The sequence below is a fragment of the Danio rerio genome, chromosome 3 (assembly GCF_052040795.2).
Source record: "Danio rerio strain M-AB ecotype USA chromosome 3, GRCz13ab, whole genome shotgun sequence".
Lineage (NCBI taxonomy): Eukaryota > Metazoa > Chordata > Actinopteri > Cypriniformes > Danionidae > Danio > Danio rerio.
This window is the reverse complement of record NC_141023.1, coordinates 20,267,082-20,283,586: the sequence shown is the minus strand read 5'-3', so window position 1 is coordinate 20,283,586 and position 16,505 is coordinate 20,267,082. Positions and strand designations below refer to the sequence as shown.

At 36.1% G+C, this 16,505-nt stretch overlaps 1 protein-coding gene and 1 long non-coding RNA gene across 7 annotated transcripts in view; one reads left to right on the top strand and one right to left on the bottom strand.

The window, feature by feature from the left end:
* LOC147845592 (uncharacterized) overlaps window positions 1-14,173 on the bottom strand; it is a 344,082-nt gene extending 329,909 nt beyond the window's left edge. The window contains exon 1 of the long non-coding RNA XR_015480659.1: window positions 10,194-14,173. This is a non-coding gene — a long non-coding RNA (uncharacterized LOC147845592). The remainder of the gene's footprint in view (window positions 1-10,193) is intronic.
* spop (speckle type BTB/POZ protein) overlaps window positions 3,677-16,505 on the top strand; it is a 136,614-nt gene continuing 123,785 nt past the window's right edge. For 3 of the 6 annotated variants that reach the window (XM_087241835.1, XM_087241837.1, XM_087241836.1), the window contains exon 1: window positions 3,682-3,756. The gene's annotated coding sequence lies outside the window, so the exon portion shown is untranslated. Of the gene's footprint in view, window positions 3,757-4,477; window positions 4,640-16,505 lie in introns of those variants that run through there. The other 3 variants (XM_087241834.1, XM_087241839.1, NM_201130.3) reach the window with 2 other exon arrangements.

Below are 16,505 nucleotides of genomic sequence, written 5' to 3'. Positions count from 1 at the left end.
GATTTTATACAGTGCTATTATCTAGTTACCATAGCTAGGGACTATTTTCAGGGGCTGCGTAATGTCGTTGTGCCTGCTGCAGTCATTGCTCCTTGATTAGTATGTCAGAGTAAGAGCATAATAGCTATATTAATCAGGGGTCGCCGCAGCGGCATGTACCGCCAACTTATCCAGCATATGTTCTTTTGCGCAGCAAATGCCCTTCTAGCCACAAACCAACGCTGGGAAAGCCCCATACACACTTGCATTCATACACAATAATGATGATGATATTAACAAGAACACCAACAACAACTACTATTATTCATCCATTCAGTTTCTTTTTGGCCTAGTCCCTTTATTAATCTGGGGTCACCACAGAGGAATGAACCGCCAACTTGTCCAGCATATGTTTTATCCATACATCTATACACATACACTACGGCTAATTTAGCTTATTCAAATCATCTATAGCGCATGTCTTTGGACTGTGGGGGAAACCGGAGAACCTGAAGGAAACCTATATGTGAACATGGGGAGAACATGCAAATTCCACACAGAAACGTCAACTGACCCAGCTGTGAGGCGATCCATGCTACCCACTGCACCACTGTGGTGCCAGAACTATCTTTTTAAAACTCAAATTAAAAAGTTTCATTGTTTTGTTAGACAGACCGGTTTCTAACAAACAGGGAGTTTAAGTTGCCGTTTAGGTTGAACAAACACCATGACGTCCATGGTTAGTGAGGCTGTACATATTTTTTTTACTCTCTTGTGTTTTTAAATAGTATTCTCTTTTTTCTTCCTTCCAACCTTTTTTCATGTTTATTTTATTTTTTGTTACGGAGTCATTTTTTCATGAACATCTGCTGGCGCTGATTCATGTTTCCCTTCAGAGCCTGAATTGGAAGAGGAACACATGCATCGGAAAACACACAAACACCTCACTCATATAAACCTCGCAGGATTAGGTGAAAAACATACAACCTGTACACACCCACCCACATGCAAACACACACGCACACACACGCTAATTAATTTCAAAAGGTGTCGGTGATATAGGAAGAATGAAAAAGTGGGATAAAAAAGGAAAGAGATCATTTGTTTATTCATTTGGGATAATTATCGCATGCAGTAGAGCACTAGCAATAAATCTTTCCTCATATAAACACTGGCAGCAAGACATAACAATATTAACTGAAAGAAATTCAGATGTTTATCACAGATATAGCTGAAATCAGGATTATTAACCCCCCTTTGAATTTTTGTTTCCTTTTTAAAATATTTCCCATGATGTTTAACAGAGCAAGGACATTTTCACAGGATGTCTGATAATATTTTTTCTTCTGGAGAAAGTCGTATTTGTTTTATTTCGGCTACAATAAAAGCAGTTTTAAATTTTTTTAAACACCATTTTAAGGTCAAAATTATTAGCCCCTTTAAGCTATATATTTTTCTGATACTCATTGTTATAAAATAACTTGCCTAAGTACCCAAACCTGCCTTAACCTAATTAACCAAGTTAAGCGTTTTAATGTATTTGCTGTGTAGAAGTGTCTTAAAAAATATCTAGTCAAATATTATTTACTGTCATCATGGCAAAGATAAAATCAATCAGTTATTAGAAATGAGTTTGTAAAACTACTATGTTTAAAAATGTGTTGAAAAAATCTTTTCTCCGTTTAACAGAAATTGTGGAAAAAATAAACAGGGGGGCTAATAATTCTGACTTCAACTGTATATTTTATATAATTATTATATAATAATTTAACACAATTATATTATTGTTACTACATTATATTGTTTGTTTGTTTGTTAGACTTTATTAATCCCAAAAGGAAATCCACGTCACAGCAGAGCTCTCCCTATAAAGCTAGATAAAATACTTTACAAATATATAAAAAACAATAATAAAATTACATTCATACTGCACACCTTAATTTTAAACAAAGAGTAGACACTAGTCCATATCTAATGCTATTAGAATTCAGCATAATTCATTAGTATGACTTTGGTAATACAATCTGATCACTGTTGGTAGAAATTACTTCTCTGTAACACCAGGGTTGAATTAATATTGCACTAAAAAGCTTGCACATGGTTGGACTATATCAAAAATGGGATGATTATCGTGGTTCATCATACTGACAATTTTTTCCATCATGTGCAATCTCTTCTATAGTGAGTAGTACACACCCACAACAGAACCTGCCCTTTATATACACTTGTTTTTTTCCTTCTCCATATATTATTATTAAAAATAGTATATCACAGTCAAGTACATCATGCATTATATGCAATGCAACTTCCTAACAACAGCTATATAAATAATATGATCATAAATTGTAATATAAATAAAATATAAATTGAATTTTTAATGTTTTCGCCTTAGGTAAACTCACCTCAGTTTAAAGAATGCAGAAGCAATGACAGGTTAAATGACATAAATAAAATATGGTGCTATATGGAGAACGCCAGTCAAAAAAATCATCAACCAATGGTGGCATAAAGACTGCCTTCTGATGATTGACATACAGCCTCTAATTAGCATATTGAGCCGAGGAAACTAAATATGGAACTATTTTCAAGAATGAAAAAAGGTTTGAAAGAGGGGAAGCATTTACTTATTCCTCCAAATTATTTACCCGCACTATTAAATTGTGAAGAGATAATCCCAAGGTTTCCATAATCCCTGACCAGGCCGTATTCTGAGCAGCTGCTTTGGTGGTCATTGAGGAGTGGAGAGCATGAGACTGATTCCTGTGAGACTCCAGGGACAGACAAGTCTTCGCTGACGTCCAGCGATCTCCAGCCTCTGACACCTAGACTGCAGCTCTGCATAAGAAGTTTGGCCATAGGAGAAATGGTGGTGCCCAACTGAGCCTGGTTTCTCTCAAGGCTTTTTTTCTTCATTTTCTCCAATTGGAAAAGTTTCTTCCTCGCCACTGTCGCCACTGGCTTGCCTAAACTCGGGACTTGAAGAGTTGCACAACGATGGATTGCTCATCAATGAATATTAAACCACACTGAAATGAACTTAACTGAACTAAACTTAAAGTCTGAAAACTGAACTGACACTGTTTCAATTAATCTTTTGTGTGAAGCTACTTTGACACAATCTACATTGTAAAAGTGCTATAGAAATAAAGATGAATTGAATAATTATGTTTATATTTATGCAGTAAGTTGTACATTTTTATTTACATTTATTTATTGATTTGCCAATTTTTATGTGCAGGAATTTATGGATTTATTTACTTAATTATTTATATATTTGCGTATTTATTTATTTCTTTTTTTTGCAGGTTTCGTCCTCCATAATGTTAGTGTTGTTTTTGGTAAATAAACACGGAATAAAAATATATATTTATAAAGTTAGACTATACTTTTACATTTATCCTCTTTACTCATACATTGAAATGAAATAAACAGATGACAGGTACAATAACTTTCAAAAATTATGACTACAACGAAGCCTATAAATAATACATTTATTCAGAGCTTAACATTAACATATAAAATATATTTTCCCAACAACAAAAGTGTGGCTAGTGAAAATGGCGAGTGGCTAGTAATGTAAAAAAAAGTTAATGTCAAGCCTTGAATGTATTCCATTCAGATGTAAACTGAATGCACAAATGTGGTTTGACAGCTACCGCACAGCGCGCGCTCCCGAGTACGTCCGCACTCCCGTCTGCCGTCATTCATTTAACCCGGACGTGAAGCAGCTCCATAGAAAAATATCCCATACGGTAAAACAGCTTATCTTCCAAAAAGGTAAGTGTATAAACTCTTATACTCCAAAACATACCAGGGGAGGTGTTATATTTCTGTTTCAGCTCTTATTTAGCTTCGTTAAAGTGAGAACTGCAGAGTTCGAGGATTTAAATCGGTAATATTTACGCTAGTGTTAAGCTGCTGTTGTGGTGCTAACTAGCTTAGCCTCTTGTTGCGCTTGCCAGCCTTAATACTTTATCAGTCTTATATAATACAAAAACATATATTTGATGTGGTTTTAACAGAGCGTTTTTCTGTTTTAATGGTTATTTTTTGTAATCTACCAGCGACTGAAGGTTTAAAGAGTAAGTAATGATTTTTGTGACAACTGTCATGTAAATTAGCACACTGGCTCCACCTGCTTCAGTATGCTGTGTTTATATTGTTTATGTTTATTAAGAAAGTTTTACACATACATTTATTGCGTAACTTTTCTCATTGTGGCGTTGAAAGATGGTTATTGTGTTATTTTGGGTCCCTGTCATGTTTACTGCAGTACTAGAGTATTGTTGTAAATTCTTCCAAGTTGTTTTGGGAGGCCTGTGTATCATAGACAGAAGCTTGGCCAAATACTGATCCCGTGTTGAATGTGAATGGGAGGCTCTTTTTGCGCATGCGCTATCTACACGTCCTGCATCCTGCCAGATACTGGGCTGGTATTGTGCGCGTGCGCAGTGCAGCGCTGCAGGGGCGCTCTTTGCCAGGAGTGAGCCGCGTTCATGATCGCGTTCACGCAGACGTGTTGAATGGGTTGCTGCATTGCAGGAATTAGGCACAACTGACAAGTTGGACTGCTTGAGGCGCCTGTGAAGCGGAACGCTTTCTATGCCACTCAGAGATGCTTTGTGGGGGTGGTTTCAGATCAGATCTGGGTCCTCAGCTGGTAATTTATTCTGAAAAATGTGATGTTATGTTGAGTCTGCTCGAACACACTTTACTTAAAACTCATCAGTGCTGCAGAAAGAGTTACACACACGTTTGCCACAATTAATATTAGTCAACTAGGACAATGAAATCTGTTCAGTACCACCAAAAACACCTGCTCTGACACTTTTGGGGGATTAAATACAGAGATGGCAAAAGTACACACATCCTTTACTTAAGTAGAAGTACACATACTCACATTTAAAACGACTGGTTAAAGTAGAAGTACTGACTACACTTTGTACTTAAGTAAAAGTACAAAAGTAAAAAGTACCCGTTTCAACCACAGTCCAAAATATGCAGTCTAGGTGAATAATAGGTAACTAAACTGGCAGTAGTGTATAAGTGTGTGTGTAAATGTAATTGTGTATGGGTGTTTCCCAGTACTGTGTTGCAGCTGGAAGGATATCCGCTGTGTAAAATATATGCTGGAATAATTTTTGATTCATTCTGCTGTGGCAACCCCTGTTATATCAGGGACAAAGCTGAAGGATATGAGTAAGGATAGGTAGGTAACTAGTCCTCACATCCTACTGATACAGAAATATAAAGTAACCTACCTTTACAATATTTATGTAAAATGTTTGTTGCTAAATTTACGAAAGTAGCCAAGCAGCATCACACCCTATAATATAGCCTAACAACATTGCTTAAGGCGGCCCATGTATCATCTTCCTGATGCAAACTCAGTGTTCAGCATGTAGTTTTTCGGCTGTTAGATCAAAAACATCAGCTGCCATTTATGTTGATTCACTCTAAAAATTATTCTGTAAGCCTGTCTATCTTTATATATAATATCTTACATTTTACACTGAATTCTGTCAAAAATATAGTAAATATTTTTTTTCTTATGCTAAAATAAATTCTTATCAGATTTGACTGCGAAGTGCTAACTTTTTTTTTTTTTGCATTAGGCTTTCACATCTGCGTAGTCATCCTAGCCTTTCTCATAGTAATCTTCATAAACTAGCCCACGTACAGTGCGCGATAGCCTTGAAAAGGCAACGCACTGCAGCACGCAGGCGTGCAATGAGGAAAAATAGACTGACGGCATCAAAAAGGCTCTCATATTATTGTGAAATGACAAGAAATAATACAGATCGCGTCACCAAACACATGAAAACGAAAGTAACAACTGTGGTTTTAAAAATGTAAGGAGTAGAAAGTACAGATATTTTATGTAAAAATGTAAGCAGTAAAAGTAAAAAGTTGTCAAAAAAATAAGTAGTGAAGTACTGATACCAGAAAAATCTACTTGAATACATTAACGAAGTATTTGTACTTCTTTACTTCCCATCTTTGTTTTTATGTGCAGCACAGATCGTTGTTGTCATTATGGACTCTAATAGCTTTTAAAAGGATTTCAACTTTAACTTGAGCTTTTACATAAGAAGTCATCGTGCTGAAATAATATCCTGTACCTTTTAAAGTGGGAAAACGTCTGTGTTACTGAAATAACTGCTTTTTACACCAGGCCCAGAAAACTGGAATGTACCAACACTCGCATAAAAAAAGATATGCGAGCTGTCACTGACTGTGGTGGTTCTTTTTTAAAAGGTACACATTTTTAACTAAAGCATACGTATTGCTATCACTACATTTTTAGGCGTCAATATGTACTGTTTAGGTAAAGTACCATCTCAGTTACAGCTGTCATACCTTTATTTTTGAGAGTGTATAATAAGGCCGGACAAATATATTGTTTCAACGTCGATAATCACAATGTGCTCATCTGCAGTAGCCACATTGCAACATATGCAATGTTAAGCCTGAATTGAGGTTGAGCAGAAGCTGCAGAATTGTATTTAATTACTGTAATGATATGGAATTTTAGTCAAAAAAAGTTTTTCTTCAAGTTCTTGTCTTGTTTCTAGTCAAAATATCTACATTTTAGAGCAATAGCAAGGCTATTTTACTTAACTCAACTGGCATAGTTTAACTTGTTTTGGGGGAAAAACTCTTGATTTTTACTCTGAACCTGAGAGCAAAACAATATTTTTACTCTAAGAAATTTTAGGCATTTTGACAAGAAATGAGACAAAGCAAAGTAAGAAAAGCATTTATTGCATTGTGAATGTGATTGTTCAATTTCTGTATCTAAATAAGTCATGGGCTGGGTATAAAGTTGTGACAGTATGTATTATTATAATACTATTATAATACTATTATATATACTTTAAATATTATAGTTTCACAGTATTAAGGTATTGTACTACTCTAAAATATGTATAAAAAACACAACAACTATTCCTCCGTTAAACACAATATATTGTATTTTAAGAAACATTTAAAATATTTTGAATCAGTATTTTTTGATGTGGAGACACTGTTGCCCTAAAAAACAACAACATATGTATATATAATGTAGGAATTGTATATCAGAAAATACTAGTGGTTTTAAAACCTTGACTTTTCCAAACAGTGGTAAACCTTGAAACTGATAATCATCCCATGCCTAATTTGCATATTGTTAGAGTCCCTAGAAAACCGTCAAATAGTGCTATCTTGTAAAATTGTATTTCATCACAATATTTATTGAAGAAAAATCTCAATGTCAGATTTGACCAATATCGTGCATGCCTAGTTTATGACCTAGGTAGGGTAAACCTGACTTCCAATGAAACAATTTCAATAGGTGTTTAAACTTCATGCGGTGCTGCACTGACTGTTTAAAGCAGCGCATGCCAGAAATTTTGTCCAACTTGAGACATCTGGCATCAAAGTACTGTGATGGCACACTGAGGGCGTACTTGCACTACGTACAGTTGCCTCGAACCGGGCAGAAGCACGCTTTTTCCCCCCTCTCGTCACCCCCGACGGTCCGCACTTACTTTACATTCGGGCTTGAGCACTCTTGTGTCATCGATGATGCGCTGTTCAGTAAGCTCTTTCGCTCAGCACAGTGAAGATTTTTTTTAGTTTTATCGTTTTAGTCATTTGGGATAGTCATCTTGTACTTTGTTTATTAAGAGATTTATAAATACTTTACTGCAATCATTTGTTTTGTTATTTATGTTGGCTAGATCAGTGTTTCCCAACCCTGTTTCTGAAGGCAGACCATCACTACACTTTTCAGCCTCTTACTAATCAAACATGCATAGATCAACTCATCAGAACATTAGAAGAAACTCCAGAACCTGAAATGAATGGGTCAAATAAGGGAGACATCCAAAATATGTGCTGTTGGTGTGCCTCCAGGAACATGGTTGGCAAACACTGGGCTAGATGGTGTGCTGTGCATAAGTTTATTTTGATCTTTCATTATAGCATGAAGTGTTTAACTTGTTGGCTCTATTCTACTATGTCTATCTCGACTGCGCTCGGTTAATATTGAAGCTGTTTACTGAATATTAATTCGACAGTGTTAACCGACTGCGCTTGGTTAATACTGAAGCTGCAGTTTATTCCAAACACAATTATCTCACCCACGATTTGCACATGACATGGTCAACATTAAAACAATAAAAAAAGTTCATGACTCCTTTAATACACATATCATCAAAATGTATGTTTACATTAAAAAACAAATATTTTGTTAATTTAATCCAATATATGCAGGCATATACCCTTTTTATGATACATTTTGGGGTCAGTAAATTGTTCTATGAATTATTAAAAATTAAAACACCTATTCAGAAATGCCTGAAATGTATTTGAATGGAAATGACAACACTACAGACTATTTTTATTTTGTAATACCTGCAGTTATTAAAAAAGAACAGTTTCTTTAAAAATGTTAAGCAGCGTTCAACATTTGATTATGATGATAACGTTTCTTGATTAGCAAATTCGAAGGGTTTCCGCTGTGACAAGCATCCACCACAATAAAATTAGATGATATAAAAACACAACTCCCTTTTAAAGTTACAGAGTGCAAATCTTGAGTGTGTTTGAGACTAGATCATTCTCAGCTAATGCATTTCTGGAGATGCATGTTTTTCTAATCTATCTGATGTCCACTTCTTAACCCCAGCGATGCAATGATAATGAAGCTGAAATAGTGAAGCTCCTCTGAGGACGCTGCTCTTTTTAAACGTCAAACTTCTGCCATCTGTTGTTTCACACACTTTCTTTATTTCCATATTTATTCTGGGCTTTTAGCATACGTCCTGAAATCAGTCTGACCCACTTCCCACTGTTTTGAGGATTATAAATATTTATATAATGTACTCTTCTAGTCTCTGATATTCATGCGAGTTCTGCGTTCTTGTGTGAAATAGAACAATGAAGCTCGCATTTCAGTCTATTTTGAATATTTCTGCAGATTTCATGCCTAAAAGGTTGTGCTCATTAGGGTTTATTTTAGCGTCTAGACTCCCGGTGTTTAATTCCAGCACTTAAAAACCATTTATGATATTAGATCTTTATTTGAGCATTGTGTGAAATGTACACAATGGACATGTAAAATTTGTTTACACTAATAACACTAATAATCTGTGGCTGTTATGGCTTATGATGTATCTGACAGGGGTCTCTCAGCAGGTGTCAGAAATGACAGATTCTTTCCCGTAACTATCTGCTGTGCAAAATGGGACTGATGGAGTGTTTCCGAATAAACTCTTGTAATAGGTGCTGATTAAAGTCCAGTGTAAATGTGATGGTTTCTTTCATTGCGAAGAGATTTACTACAGCAACCTCGCTCTGGCAGTTTCCGCTATTCGAAAATAAAGTAATCCATCAATTAGTCAGCAGCTCCATCAAAGCCAAGATATTACGCACCAAATTGCCTCGAATGATGAACAGTTGTAATTTATGAACAAACCAGGGAACAGGCGGCAGACTGCGAAAGAGAGAGATTGCCGTGCTGAAATATTCAGATTGTTATTATAATTTTTTAAAGCTGTTGTTTTAAATAATCAGTAATGTTAACAGTAGTAAATGACTGGCTTGGGTGTAATAAAGCCGGATTGTTCTTCGTTTAATAAACCCCTGATAAAGTGCATGCTTAATATTTACCCAATAAACAACCACATTCACAATGTCTGAGGCTTATGGTAAAAGAAAGCTGGCAGCATGGAAAAAAGGAAGCAAATAGTAGTAAACACTGTTGATGCAGCAGAAGTTTGAGGGGGCAACTTAAGATATTAAATCAATGGAAATAAGTCATATGATTTTAATAATTTAGGTTCACAAACAGCTGAAAGTCAGCCATTTAAAAAAAATTCTAAAGACATTATTAGTGTTAATTGACAATTCAAAACTATTTGAATATATAAAGTATAAATCATAGAATTTAAAATAAATTGTTAAAAACAAATGACAATTTTGAAAAAAAAAAATGCTTTTAGTGTAAAAGGTTTTCATATGAAGGAAAAACGATACACAGAGAGTGGCACTGAAAGTGGCTTATTTGCATCAGATATTGGTCACTTTGCTTGCAGTTGAGAAGCAGGTTACCAAGTGACAAAACCAACCCTCGTTCTTGAGAGGCGCAAACTTACCAGGATAATAACTCAAATCTTTTTTTATTTTTTTTTATTTCTTTTTTTCTTTTTTTTTTACCTTCACAATACATTATATTAGTAATTTTGAACGGATTTATGTAAGTTTCCAATAACGACTATTTTTGTGAAAAGGGCTAATGACCTAATCATAAAGTCTTTTCTTCTTTCACTTTACTGGATGACTCTTCAATTTATTATTTATTAATCGACACATTTACTTGTCGCTTTTACAAAAGGTCATTTACTTGATTTTATTGCCATAGACAGTGTTAACGTTTAAACAATAACCTTTTGTTGCACTGCTACTGCTATCTTGTCTTTTTCTAACACAAATCTCATTATTGTATGGTCAAAAATGCTGAAGCTGTTTTGTAACAGAAACTGCTCTCGCTGAATCTGCGACAACATGAAAGCAGATCAGAGTGTTCATGGTTGTCATCAATACTAAAATCGTTACAGATGCTTGGTTTCAGAGACAAGTTGACTTGGAAAATATCTAATTGTTTTGTTTTTGTTTTTTTATTGCGATTTTGGATTTGATAAGAATTTTGTAGTCAAGCTTCAGCTCAGTATTCTGTATCTTAGCTTCTTACTGCTAAAAATGCAGTGAGTGTTACTTAAAGAAGGAACTGGAAAGATATTAAATAACTCCTAACTCAAACTGTTATTCAAATGTTTATAAATATTTAAAAATTAAACCCGTTAGTTATCTCCTGGTGCCTTCTTGATGTGTTTTTATATGCTGCAAACAATTCCGTACTTTGCTGTTGTTAGCTACTAGATTGAGTGCCACTGGCAATACTTCGTTGACTCTTTAGCAAGATGCTCCTCATTTAGCCGACTGTAGTGCATTTTTACGTGTTGTTTGTTGTATTTCCTCATGTTGTGGCAACAATTCTGTGACTGCTCTTACAGATTACCTATTTTTGTTCGGTGTTTATGACTTTGAAACCAAAATATTCCCACATAACCAACATGGTGTTTTTCTTTGATATGAATTTGTGCTTTGAATGAATTAATGCTTCTGAAGCAGCAGACGCCATCATCCAACTTGTTTGTGCTTGCGTGTTTGTTTGTTTTATTGTGGACTTTCTGCATAATTTGGTTTAGGCTTGGGTCGATAGACGATGCCATTGTCCATCGCTGATAGCCCATAGACATCACAATGCTGATCCGGCATCACAATCCTTCGTCCCTGCCCCCTTCACAGCAGCAACCCGTTTGTGAAAAACACGCACATCCCCGTTTACACTAATTCATCTTCATTTTAAAATGGTATTTTAGAATGAAAACCGTCTACGTCCACGTCACCTAACATTTCTGAAAAGGCCTTTCACACTATATCACAGAAAACGCACATCACATGACCGCACACACGCAAACACATCTGCTTTCAAGCTCTGCAGAGTCTGGGCTCCAGGCAGTCAGCGGGTGCTTTGAGCACAAAACCTCAGAGAGCAGTGCACGTCGGACAGTTTATCAAGCATGTACTGCTGGATCGCGTCTCACTATTGTTGTTAAACGTGATATTTCATTTACCTTGTCTCTATCTAACGACTCTTCTGTCCTTTTAATCTGTCAGGTAACATGTCACAGCATCAGTACACTGCTTCAGTCTTTCGCTTTCACGCTTGTACTTAGCAATTTTTGCAAAAACCTTAGAAACTGTTGGCTGGTTGCTGTTGGTTGTGAACCTTTTTACCAACCAAGTTTGTAGATGCAATCATAATGACAGAAATTACTGCCTATTCATGCAAGAGCCCCACGGAAAAAGTCACTAACAAGTGGTAATTTGTGTGTAACTTTTATCTTATATGGGTAAAACAAAGACCATGTTGGTCAGGTAGTTGAAACTGTAGGCTACAAATAATTAATTTGTTATGGCTTAATTATTCATAAATAATTAATTCACCTACGACAACGATGCCATCACCCATCGCAACATTTTACATTAGACATTGTATGATGCCAAATTGGTTGACATCGCCCAACCCTAGTTTTGTTGCACAATTCTGATTGGGTAGAACAAAAGTGTTCTCACTTAATTGGCTAGTCACACGCAGACTGCAGTCACACATTTGCTCTGGGTGGGGAAATTATATAATACATAAACATTTCATATCGCAGCCTCTTGTGATTCGTTGATCACAACGATTCAAATTGCCTTTGCGATTCGATTTCGATTAATCGCACAAATCCAAACTTGACATTGCCTAATGTGCTGGTGTGTGCGTGCTAATGGTTGGCATCTAAATATATTGTTGTACTAAATCATTCATAATTTTGCACAATCCTACTTTTCACCCATTATACTGTTTCAAAGTAATTGCATTGTGACAGAAGTGGTTCTGAGAAATGTAAATGAAAAAAGCTAAACTTTATACCATGTGTTATATTGAAGGTTGCCCATATGATGATGCGTGAGATTTGATAATGAATGAAAGGGTTCTGAAGAGAGTGTCTTGATTGAGGGTGTTTGTGCATGTTAAAGATATGTACGTGAAGGCGTCAGGACATGCGGGTGAGAATAGGCTCATTTTTCACACAGACGCTTTCACTGAGAAGACATAGTGGCGATTGAATTCGTTTACATGAGAGGATGGAAATTGAAATATGGATTGGGGTCGCAAATGCCTGTGTGGGCTTCCATATAAGGGCTAAAATATTTTCTTGATCCTCATCAGAGCATGTGAGAGTTTGTCTCTGTACACATCAGGGCATGCTCTCTGTGTGTGTGTCTGTGTGTGTTTGTTTGATTTATATTTAGATACTAGAAGCCACAGAAAGAGGTATGAACTGGGCCTGAGTATGTGTCTGTAGTTTGACTCAATGTACTAGAGTTTGATTGCAAATTGTAATCATGGTAATGAATATTTCCTTACTTCTAAGAGATCCTCTAGAATATAGTTTCTTCCTCTCTCTCCCACGCTCTCTTTGTGTTCTGAATCCTTGTTGCCCTCATTAGTATTCATATAGACCTAATACAGTGAAAACATAAACAGATCGGACTGTACTTTAACATCTCTATTTCTTTGCACTCTTTTCTTTGAAGATTATTCATAACCTTAGTCGGGGTTGTTGCACTGAATGTGAGATGTAGCTATTTTAGCTGTTTTCACACTATCCGTGACCTTTAATATGAAAATTATACAGGTTTTGCTACTGTATTTGAAGATTTTATATATAAGTAACCTTAGTGCTGTGGTTGAACCTATGTGATGGTGTAAGTTATACTTTTTTTCTTTAATGTTTTAATTAAAAAAATAAATATAATATAAATTGCAGTGCTCAATGTTTGTACTGTGGAAAATGAATAGTACTTGAATAAAATGATCTGGTGGTGTGGTGGTGCAGTGGGTTATGCTGTCGCCTCACAGCAAGAAGGTTTGCTAGGTCAGTTGGCATTTCTGTGTGGAGTTCTGTGTGCATGTTCTCTCTGTGTTGGCGTGGATTTCCCCCACAAGTCAAAAGACATGCGCTATAGGTGAATTGGGTAAGCTAAATTGTCTGTACTGTATGTGTGTAAATGAGTGTATGGGTGTTTCACATTGATGGGTTACAGCTGGAAAGGCATCCGCTGCGTAAAGCATATGCTGGATAAGTTGGAGTTTCATTGCACTGTGACGACCCCTGATTAATAAAGGGAATAAGCTGAAAAGAATATGAATGAATGAATAAAATGTGATTTAGATAAGCACACAGAGCATATATCATTTAAAAATCTCTCAAGTATCAGAACATTTACCTATAGTTGTTTTAATTTTTATTTTGTATTTTTAGATTCATTGTTTCTGTTTGCCAGCATAAACGTTATTGTAAGTAGAATCATTGTGAACAAGCCCAAACCCTGCTTGTATGACTGGTCAAATGCTTTCTAATAGTGATCATGTCAAATTGAACATCAAATATATTTACTGTGTATTTTAATGTTTTCTTACTTTTTCTTTCTATAAACTTGATGCTACCTTGTTTTTTTATTTTGTGATCTTAAGTAAACTTCAAATCATTAAAATGACACATGAACCATTTACTTTCAATCTAAATGGTGGAATAAAAAAAAGAGAAAAGATGAAAAATAAAACAATCATGACAAAAAAAAAAAGCTTATTTTAGATGAGAATTTTATTTCTTTGTTGTCATGTTGAACTCAATGTTTTTGCTGCTTTTTCAAACTACTTATTTATAATGAGCTTAACACAATTCTGGATATTTTAGGGGAAACTTTGTTTTATGTTTCATCCACTTAAATTTGTTGTTAACTTTTTTTTTTAATCGATTTGTGTTGGGACAACATGAATGAATTTTGTGGAAGCCTGCATTATTTACAATGTGCACTTTAAATAATGTTGCGATCCCCACAATCAATCTGTGTTGGGACAACATGAAGGAACTAAGTTAACTTAAGTTTTTGCTAATTTAAGGGAACTGAATATGAAACAATTACGTTGTGTCCCAAAAAACGCAAACATGGTGTTTCAGTTCATTTTAATAAGTTGTTTAAACCAACACCATGCATCGTTTTTTTTTTTTTTGTATAAAATGACACGACATTAAGATAACATGACATGAAGTTTGAAACAACCATATCATACTGTTGCAGGTTAGAGCAACTGAAGGATGAGGGCAAGGCTCAGCGCTTGCTCAGAGAAATCGATAGTTCAGACTTTTGGCCTTTTATTTTTTGGCAAGATGTTTGTGATGGACAGAAGAGAAGGGTGCCAGAGGAGAAGCAGGTGGGAGTATGAATTGGCTTTTGGACTGTTTGATAGTCAAGCAACTATTGATTGAGATGCTCGCTCACTAACAGCCACTAATGGTCTCGCACACACTTTCATCAGAGAGCTGTACAAGACTGGGCCCAAAAAAAGGCAGTTGCCTCACTGTCCAGACAGTCATTGACTTGCTGGACAGCATTTTTGAATGAAGGCACCAGATTGCTTTCCAAGGCACCAGAGTGTGCCGTGTAATGATCTAAAACATAATGAAGTGAGCTTTTGAAATATCCAAGATAATGTCTAATGACTACAATTCTTTTTTTGTGTCAGTGCAAATTAAGTCCTGCATTAAAAACACACACAACAGAGATTTGATGTTTATAAGTTATAAAGGCAAATAATCACTGCTGATTTTCGTGTGCATTTTATCAGTAAAGTTGGTTTTAGTTAAATCCAAACATGCATTCAAATGGAAAAGCATTTGCTACACTTAGCCATAAAACAGCTTCCAAAAAAGTCGTTTTAAAATGGTAGATTTATTTGGTCAATCATTGTATCACAATGAGAGCTGTTTGTGTTGCTTTTCTGTGACCTTCAGCTCTGTGTTTTTAAATGCTGCATGTCAATATACCACACACAATAACATTAGTTTGCATTTAATCCAAACTCGCTTCATGATCATAGTCATAGTCGACGGTTTGAAATAATTTTGTGTAATGAATTTGTAGCCGTCTGTTTATTAGTTACTCTGAATCAATGAAAGCACTTAAATCTTCTGGTAATTCAGCAACCGCTATTGAAATTTCCAGTAGGAGGTTCCTGGGTTTCTTCTTCATGGGTATTTGAAGTTTCCGTGAGCGCACTCTCTAGTCTTTGGAAGAGATTTACTGCTGATCACATCCAAACGACAACCTCCTGGTATTCGAAATCGTCCCTTTCCCCTAAATAATGCTCTATTTTTATTATTTTTATTTCTACCGGTGTCTGAAACCATAGTGGAAATTCTGAAGTGCACTCAATCAATCCCGCAATGCCCTCCAAAAACCAGCGTACAACCCATAACCACTCAATGGCTTGAACACAGGTGTCAAACTCCTGGGCTGCAGCTCTGCACAGTTTAGTTCCAATCCTAATTAAACACACCTGATCCAACTAATTGAGTCCTTCAGGCTTGTTTGAAGCCTACAGGTAAAGGCTGATTTATACTTCTGCATCAAGCGCACGCGTATGCTATGGCGCCGCCTAAGCTCTGTGATTTGTTGGCTTGGTAGCGCTGACAAGTGTGGGCGGAGGTGAGAGCTGCTCGAGCCCAATGCAGCGAGTGTTTACAAGTGTAATGTCCCATGAAGGAACTCCGGATGGAAACTGGTTTTGTGTTTACTTTGATTAAAGTTGTTGCACGTCCACTTGTACGGTAGCATTCAGAAATCAAAACACCAGCGAAGAAAATCGACACAGAGGAATATAATCGCATACTGTGAGCTAGCATTTCGGAAGTGTTATTGCAGAGCAACAGAAACAGCGAGCAAGAAGTATAAATGCGTAGCACCGCACAAGGCATGCGCCGTGGTTCACGCTGATTACTCGACGCAGAAGGGTCAACCAGCCTTAAGTGTGTTGAAACTAGCTGAGTTTGACACGCTTGGGCTAGAAAATACCCTAATTG